Genomic DNA, 7,921 nt, shown 5'->3' with positions numbered 1-7,921 from the left:
CATAGAATCGTGCATCTCTCAGTGCCTCCAAGTTCATACTCCTCGAGGGTGAATAGATAGAGCTTGCCAGTATTCTTTGACAGGAAATAGTTCCCAACAAAACTTTTTTTCCCCCGAGGGCTGTGGATTATGGTGGGTATCCGTGTCACTGGTTTTTGAAAAAGCTGTTCAGTTTTTCATATGTAAATTTTTGACAGTTTGTTGGGGACTGTTGTTGAGTTTTTCACATGTAAATTTTGGACATTTTGAGCTCCACAGGAGAATACCCATCCAGCCCCATTGTACTGGGGTGACAGGAGACAGAGAGAGACTGTGGCACACTGGAAACCTGGCCAAAGCACACAGAAACTATCTGGATGGATAGATTGCACTCATGAGTGGGAAAATATATTTTTTTGTATGTTAGGTGAGCTGTCCTTTTAATGGCCTGTTACATACTGGTGAGCTGTGAATGTTGAGGAATCAGCTCCTCTGGTTTGTTTTGTCTCGGTGACAAGCTGGGGAACAGTCTGTGCTAATGAGTGCAAATTTCCAGTCCAGATCCTTTAATTTAAAAGCCTTGGTTCTAAATCAAAAGATGCATAATGGTGACAGTGTGACACCTGACAAAAAGCTCCAGTGCTAGTTCATCCTCAACTGTTAAATTAAATTTGCAAGATATCGCAGTATCCAAAGTACCAGAAATGAGAGCCCTATCACAGTTTTCTTCATTTTATTTCAACTTTGATTTACATTTATCTTCATTAAAAAGAAACAGAATATGGGTTGACAAATTGGGTAACACTGAAAATGATGACTTTGACATCACAAAACTCCCCACAGTTTTTGGTGAAGAGCAAAAGTGGTGCACTGCTTTTAAGTTTGTCTCGCTATGAAAGACATTGACAGCGCCAGATTAAAGGTTGCAGGCATCTGCAGCCCCAACCAATCCCATCCATCCATCACTCACTTACACACACATATGCAATATACAATACTACAACCCTTAGTGAGATGCATAAAGGAATGGCCTGGCCTCACAGTCTAATACAGGCACAACAAAGACTAGCATAACAAAATCCATTAAAAAACAGCCATTAATGCACATTCAAGCAACATTAGCAATAAAATCTTACCTTTAGTTGAACTTTTTCTTTCTAGACTTTGACGTGGCAAATTCCTCAACAGTGTCCTCAAAATCCATCTGCCTCACAAGCTCAGTGGCCAATAGGGAAATCACTGACAGATGTTTTTTGATCCACTGATGTTCTTAGTTCATTCTTTATACATTTTTATCAGAGAAAAAGACATCTCCTCCCCATAATTTATTTCAGGCATCAAGAAAATCCTGAGTCCAGCAAAAAATATTGTGAAGGGTGGTTTATGGACCATTCCTCAGCAAGATTTTCAAGAGCTGGCCAGGGTCACGGGAGTTAGGCCTTCAGTTATCACTGTTAACAAGATACTCTGATGGTCTCATCAGCCAAGTCACTGCTCAGTGTACCTGCATAAATGTATACAAGGGTTTTTGCTCATTTGTGTTCCTTCTATGCACCAACACCAGAGGGAAATAATATGTTAAAGAGGCAGGGGCGCAGTGGACATGGGGGATGAGGTGGGACATGTCCCCTCTGCCCCTGTACTTTATTCCACCTGTAAGTTGATATGATTAGTCCTGTCACTAAATAGTTCATCCCTATTGCACTCGTCATCAATATTGCATCTTTTACATTTTTATATATCATTTTTTTAGGCTGCGTTCTGATACCTGTCATTAGCTATTTAAACCCTTGAAAGCTGAGCAAACTGACTTGATTCTGACTTGATTGGAAAAGACGACAAGCAAATTAGCCAAACATGACCGAAAAATCAGCAAGAAATTAGTTTAAAAAATGACCAAAGACTCACCAAAAGTATCAAAACATTACTAGAAACACTTTCAGAGGTTTCAAAGAGTTTGTGATAAAATTGACACTAATCTGTTGATTTATTTTTCCCTTCTCCTGAATATTCCACCCGTCTCACTTTTTGAATGATGGCTCCACCCTGGCAAAGACGTTATTTATGTCTTGGTAGGCCTCAAATCTTTTGCTGGGGCTTGACATTAGTCATCATGTTAAAGGTTATACTTTGTGTTTGTGACTTTCACTGAGGAAGGATCTTTTGTTCTCCTGATTCGTCTGATTTTCGTTCCGTATGTGACTGAGATCATGGTGGTTGTACTGTGATGCTGAGACTCTTTCCTCGAATTCTGAAAACTGCTTTGGAAGTGATCCAAAAAATAACACACTGACTCCAGTGGTCGAACAGCTGTTGCTAGATCAGTGTTGCTCTGCTGCAGCAGCTTGGGGTTTGTTGCATTGAACCTCTGTAGCACTGTGTCCGAGTATGGCCATGAATGCTATTTACATCTGTTCGAAATTGCTTCACAGCACAGGAGCCTTGCCCAGAGTGTCTTACAGGGCACAGGCAAACGCCTTTAGTGCTTGTTTAACTTCTGTGTGATGTTCTTGTAAAACTTTGCTTGAACCAGCTAGACAGTACTGTTTTGTGTCACACATCGATTTCAAAGTAGCCTTGACGGTCTCCTTGAAAACCAGAGCAGTGGAAAAAAGTGCTAAAAAAAGTCATACTTTCATATTCTTCTTAAAAGAACAGCTGTAGCCACTTGTTCCCAATACATTTTCTCATATTTAAGGAAATGTTCAAATTTTGCAGAAATTTTGCAGATTGCAACCATCTGTATATTTCATCTGTATATTTCTCATATTGTTAGATGTTTATATTTTTTACTCTATATAGTCTTTATTGTATATATTTCTGCATTTATTCTATTTAATTTTATTTTATGTTTCTATTGATGCTGCTGTAACATAAGAATTTCCAAGTTTGGGATCAATAAAGTAAATCTATCTATCTATATCTATCTATCAAGAAAATGACACTTGACTCAAGACATTTCTTTGTCTTGAGTTTGTTAGCATTGGAAACAAGTGCGATTATCTCACCCAAACACCCCACCAGATTTTTTTTTTTCACATGTAAGAAAAGCAAGACTTTAACTCCGAATATGAGATAAATTCACTTGGATTTTTTCCCCCTGTGTTGTTACTGAACATGTTGCATGTAGCTTTGTCCACAGCAGTTCACTACATCTAACCCAAAGCCTTGTGTCATATTCACAACACAGTGAGCAAAGCTATCGCCCATATAGCTCTGAAAGGGCTGCAGGCCAATACGCTGCTCCCTCCTCACTGACAAGATGGAAAACAAAGTCAGCCGGTCCATGTGAGGCAAGTCAGGTGTGGAATCAGTGATGACAGAAGTACTGTACACGCTGAAGCTGGGAGATGGTTTGTTGACCTGAGGGACAGATTCCTCACAGACTGATGATTAGTCTGGAGGGGTTCCCCAACCTTTTTAGCTATACTTTTGTCAGTATTCAGTAACAAAAAGGTAACATTGTGTAATGAGTTCCAAAGTCCTCAGATAGTAGAGGCAGCTGTAGCCTACTGGTTAGAGAACTGGGCTTGTGACTAGATGGTTGCTGATTCAATCTCTTGGACCAGCAGGAAAAATCTGTGTGGTGAGGTGGCATTCTGAGGTGCCCTTGAGCAAGGCAAACAATGTCAGACTGTGACTGTGCTGAGCAGCTTCTGTCATAATTTTGTTAAAGTGCTTAGCAAACCTACCATGCATAAAGGCTTGGGAAAAAAAAACAAAAAAAAAACTTCCAATTATCCAGCGACCTCCAAAGCTCATTGTCCCCTCAGAAAGCAAGCCTTCTCTCACTCAACAGTTTAATGACCATGCCTCAACACCACTAATGCATGTGTGCCTCAATTTGTTGCCCAAGAGATACGTGCACTACACCTTTTGTGTTGACTCTTCAGTAATGCTACTATGCATCTGCTGTTTGTTGCTTGACTCGTGATGAGTAATTCGCTGTGGAGTCTCCTGATCTCCCTAATCTGACAAATCAGGTACACATAGCAGGCTTTTCTTGCTTTAATTTTCATTTAGCACAACCACTTAGCTGTAGATGTTTGATTTTGGAGACCAAATTAGCCAATAATCAGAAAGTGAAAAACAAACCCTGAGCCGAGACAGCCCCCCCTTCACACTGCATATAATACAGCAATCATTCTTCTGTAGTTTCATTTATTGGAGCCTAATTGGTTTAATATGACATGGTCAAACAAAAAGGGGCAGTTGTCTGGTGCCCTTTGACATTTATCCAAGTTGGCCTTTGGATAATCTGGGCCAGAAAGTAAGAGGTAAAGAGAGATGAGGATGGAAAGGAAGACAGAAAGAAAGGACAAAGGACTGCAGGAGGGAAGTTGGGATAATAGGAGAAATAACTTACAGGCCTGTCTTTGTTTCCATGATGTTACAACATATATAATTCTGTGTGCATGATACCTCCACACCAATGCATCCAGATCACATAAAATGAATCAACATGCCATGGAGATGAACAGAACATTACTATACCAGATGGTTGGTTTATGCACTGTTTTCTTTTAAAATGTCACAGGAAATATGGATTTAAGTACTATCAAAGGAAAATGTCATCCTCTACTAGGTTTTTGTATTGCCCCTGCAGACGGATACAAGACCACTCCACTTTGCTTATGGTTTCTTTTGCTGGATGTTCATTAAACCTACAGAGTGCCCCTGGAATCAGCTGAGGGAAAAAAAAAAACACCCATTTGCAAATCTGTACTCTTGGTTTAGAAATTTCCATGCATGGTTCCCAGATTCATAATTCATGCCCTCGAATTACAAATCCATAAAATATGTGAACAGATTATGAATCCATGCCCACGGTTTGTAAATAGTGTGCACAGATTTTTTTTAACCAAGAGTACAGATTTACACCTTAACCTTTTTTTAAGCCGACCCATATTACCCACCTACTACCCCAACTAGAAATTGTACATTCCCTAAACATTTTGAGATTGCCCCCACTGGTGTAAAAGATGTTGCTTTGTAATGTCCCCAGACAGTCATGATGTAGAGTTATTTGAAGGGTAGGGGGATGTTATTTGGCGGACTTTCACGTAGCATTTACAATGTTCTGGTAACATTGAGACGACCATTATTTAAGGACATTTATAGGATATTCTCCCCAGGTCTCTAAACTATTTTTGCAGAACCTCAATGGACCCTGATTTTTTTTTGGTCCTATTTAGGTCCTTCCATGAACATTTGCAGAAGTCTACAATAGCCTACAGGAGCTTCTGAGGAATCTTTAGGAGACCTAAACATTGGTATCTTTAAATACCATCAAAACATATTCAAATTATAAAACTAATACATTGCAGTTCTTTTAAATTCATTTTATTGACCATGATTTTAATGGAAAAAAAGAACAATATTGATGTGTTGTCTGTCATATATTATATATATGGTACATGGGTATAACTGAACAGATGGTGTTCATCGGAATCTACTGCGCTCTCATATGTGACTGCGTAGGAAGGCTGGGGAACGCTGCTGCTGGACGGCTGCTGCTGCCGTCCACCTTCCAGTCTGAGGAGAAGCCCTTGTTGGCCAGGCACCAGATCGTGGCATTCCCCTGCTGGAGGTGGGCAGCAGAGAGACAGACACAGAGGAAGCTCAGTCACAGTCTTCATCCTCAGGAGGTGCCCCAGGTTCCTCTTCTGCTGCCTGACAAATTCAAAAATAACAGTTAAATAATCACATCAGGAGCGACTTGAACCGACAACCTATTGAATCACTGCCCTGCTCCAAGTCAGCCAGTTACAACACAGTGAACTGTAGGAATGCCTGTTTCTGCTCAATGGAGAGAGAGAAGGTGTGTGTTGTCCATCTATAAAGCTCGACTCTGGTGGGACTCGAACCCACAACCTTTGAATCACCTCTCCTGTGTTTGGCTAGAAGTCCAATGCGCTATCCATTGCGCCACAGAGCCACCTGTTGCAGTCAGTGCAATACAATTGCACTGACTGCAATGGAGACAGGAGCCACGGCAGCACATGGGGCGAGGAGCGGAACAAGTGTTTAGCTGAAATATGGCCCAACGACGTTCGAAAAATCACCTGGGGAAAAAACTCTCCAGGTGCGCCGCCTGAAGATACAGGAACTGTGGCAGCAGTGTATGCCAACGAAATGAATCTTTGCGTTCATTTTACTTCAGTTCTTTGGCCGAGTTGCAACATGAAACCAAAACTAACCAACTAACTAACTAAAAAGACAGTGAACCAAAATTAGAATATACAGAAACATGAAGCTTGCTGCAGACGCTCAGGTGTGAGAAGATCCTGGCCTGTTTCCAGACACCTGTCTCTCTGCGCTGAGCTGCTCTGGCCCCGCATCAGGAGTGACTCTAGTGGGACTCGAACCGACAACCCTTTGAATCACTGCCCTGCTCTAAGTCAGCCAGTTAAAACACAGCGAACTGTACTCGGCTTACTTTCTTGTGAGAAGGTGCGTATTGTGCTTTTGTTGTCCATCTATAAAGCTCGACTCTGGTGGGACTCGAACCCACAACCTTTGAATCACCTCTCCTGTGTTTGGCTAGAAGTCCAATGCGCTATCCATTGCGCCACAGAGCCACCTGTTGCAGGAACTTTCACAAAACTATTGAACTTTGTCATTTAAAATCCTCCTATAATGAAGATCAACTGGACAGCAGTTCCTCCTTTGGTGCATTCAGGTGTTCCTCATCATCTCGTAAAGTCAGAAATTTGAGAGATTATCACCAGATGTTTGTGCTTGACCATCTGATGAAGTTATAAATATGAGGGATAAAGTTAAGTTGCACCCAAGTGGCTCATCTGGTAGAGTGCATACCACGTCTCGAGTTGGAAATTTCACTTTTCCACCACAAAGTTGCATCAAGCAGCTGATGAAGTTGTACGAAGCTCCCTGGTGGCTCATCTGGCACCAGGTATCAAGGCCGAGTACGGGTTCGATGCTTTTGCTATGTGTTGTGTTTCTCTCTGCTTTTGTTAGTGAATAAAACAAAAATGCCTAAATATAGGAAAAATGTAAAAAGTGGGAAATTGCCTTTAAATTTATTGCATTCAGATGCTCCCTGTCAACCCGTAAAGTCAGAAATTTCAGTTTACCTCTGCCAATTCGTGCTGGTCTGGCTGAAGTCATAAATATGAGACGCAAGTTTCATAATACTTCAATATACAAGTTTTTACTGTGGCATTCTGAGACATTTTGTATAGGCCCAACCAACAGCTCAACAACCTGAAAGTAGATTCTTCATGCCATTAAATTGTTTTCTAGTTTGTGAAACACCTGTTTTACCTGAAGCCCACTATAAAGCTCGACTCTGGTGGGACTCGAACCCACAACCTTTGAATCACTGCTGCGCTTGCTTAGAAGTCCAATGCGCTATCCATTGCGCCACAGAGCCACCTGTTGCAGTCAGTGCAATACGGTCGTTGCTTTCTCTCATTTGAAGTCCACTAGAAAACAGTCAAACCTTTGTTGCATTCAAGTTCTCTTCGTCTCTTCCGATGAAAAGAGGCAGGGCATCATCAGAGCCGGAAAAAGGAGAGAGGAGCTGCGGCAGCACATGTGGCGGGGAGCGGAACACGTGTTTAGCTGAAATATGGCCCAACGACGTTCTAAAATCATGCCTGAAGATACAGGAACTTTGGCGGTAGTGCATGACAGTGTTCATTTTTCTCCATTAATTCAAACGGTGGCAGAAGGTTACCTGCTGAACTGACACGCTGACACAAGACGCCTGTCAACAAACCAGTGTCAGGTACCAGCAGGTGAGAACAGCAGGACGTTGGTGTGTACGTAAAGTTCTTTGGCTAAGTTACAACGTGAAACCAACCAACTAACTAAAAGACAGTGAACCAAAATTATAATATACAGAAGCATGAAGCTTGCTGCAGACCCTCAGGTGTGAGAAGATCCTGGCCTCGTGTAAAATTTCTTTTTAATTGCT

General features: G+C 41.5%; 3 non-coding genes across 3 annotated transcripts; all 3 read right to left on the bottom strand.

The window, feature by feature from the left end:
• Positions 1–5,825: 5,825 nt before the first annotated feature.
• On the bottom strand, positions 5,826–5,917 carry trnar-ucu (transfer RNA arginine (anticodon UCU)). The gene is given in 2 exon segments: positions 5,826–5,861; positions 5,881–5,917. It is a non-coding gene; the product is annotated as a tRNA-Arg (tRNA).
• A 551-nt stretch (positions 5,918–6,468) lies between these two features.
• On the bottom strand, positions 6,469–6,560 carry trnar-ucu (transfer RNA arginine (anticodon UCU)). The gene is given in 2 exon segments: positions 6,469–6,504; positions 6,524–6,560. It is a non-coding gene; the product is annotated as a tRNA-Arg (tRNA).
• A 726-nt stretch (positions 6,561–7,286) lies between these two features.
• trnar-ucu (transfer RNA arginine (anticodon UCU)) lies at positions 7,287–7,375 on the bottom strand. The gene is given in 2 exon segments: positions 7,287–7,322; positions 7,339–7,375. It is a non-coding gene; the product is annotated as a tRNA-Arg (tRNA).
• Between the last annotated feature and the right edge of the window lie 546 nt (positions 7,376–7,921).

This window comes from Myripristis murdjan, chromosome 10 (assembly GCF_902150065.1).
Source record: "Myripristis murdjan chromosome 10, fMyrMur1.1, whole genome shotgun sequence".
Taxonomy (NCBI): domain Eukaryota; kingdom Metazoa; phylum Chordata; class Actinopteri; order Holocentriformes; family Holocentridae; genus Myripristis; species Myripristis murdjan.
This window is presented reverse-complemented; position numbering and strand designations above follow the sequence as displayed.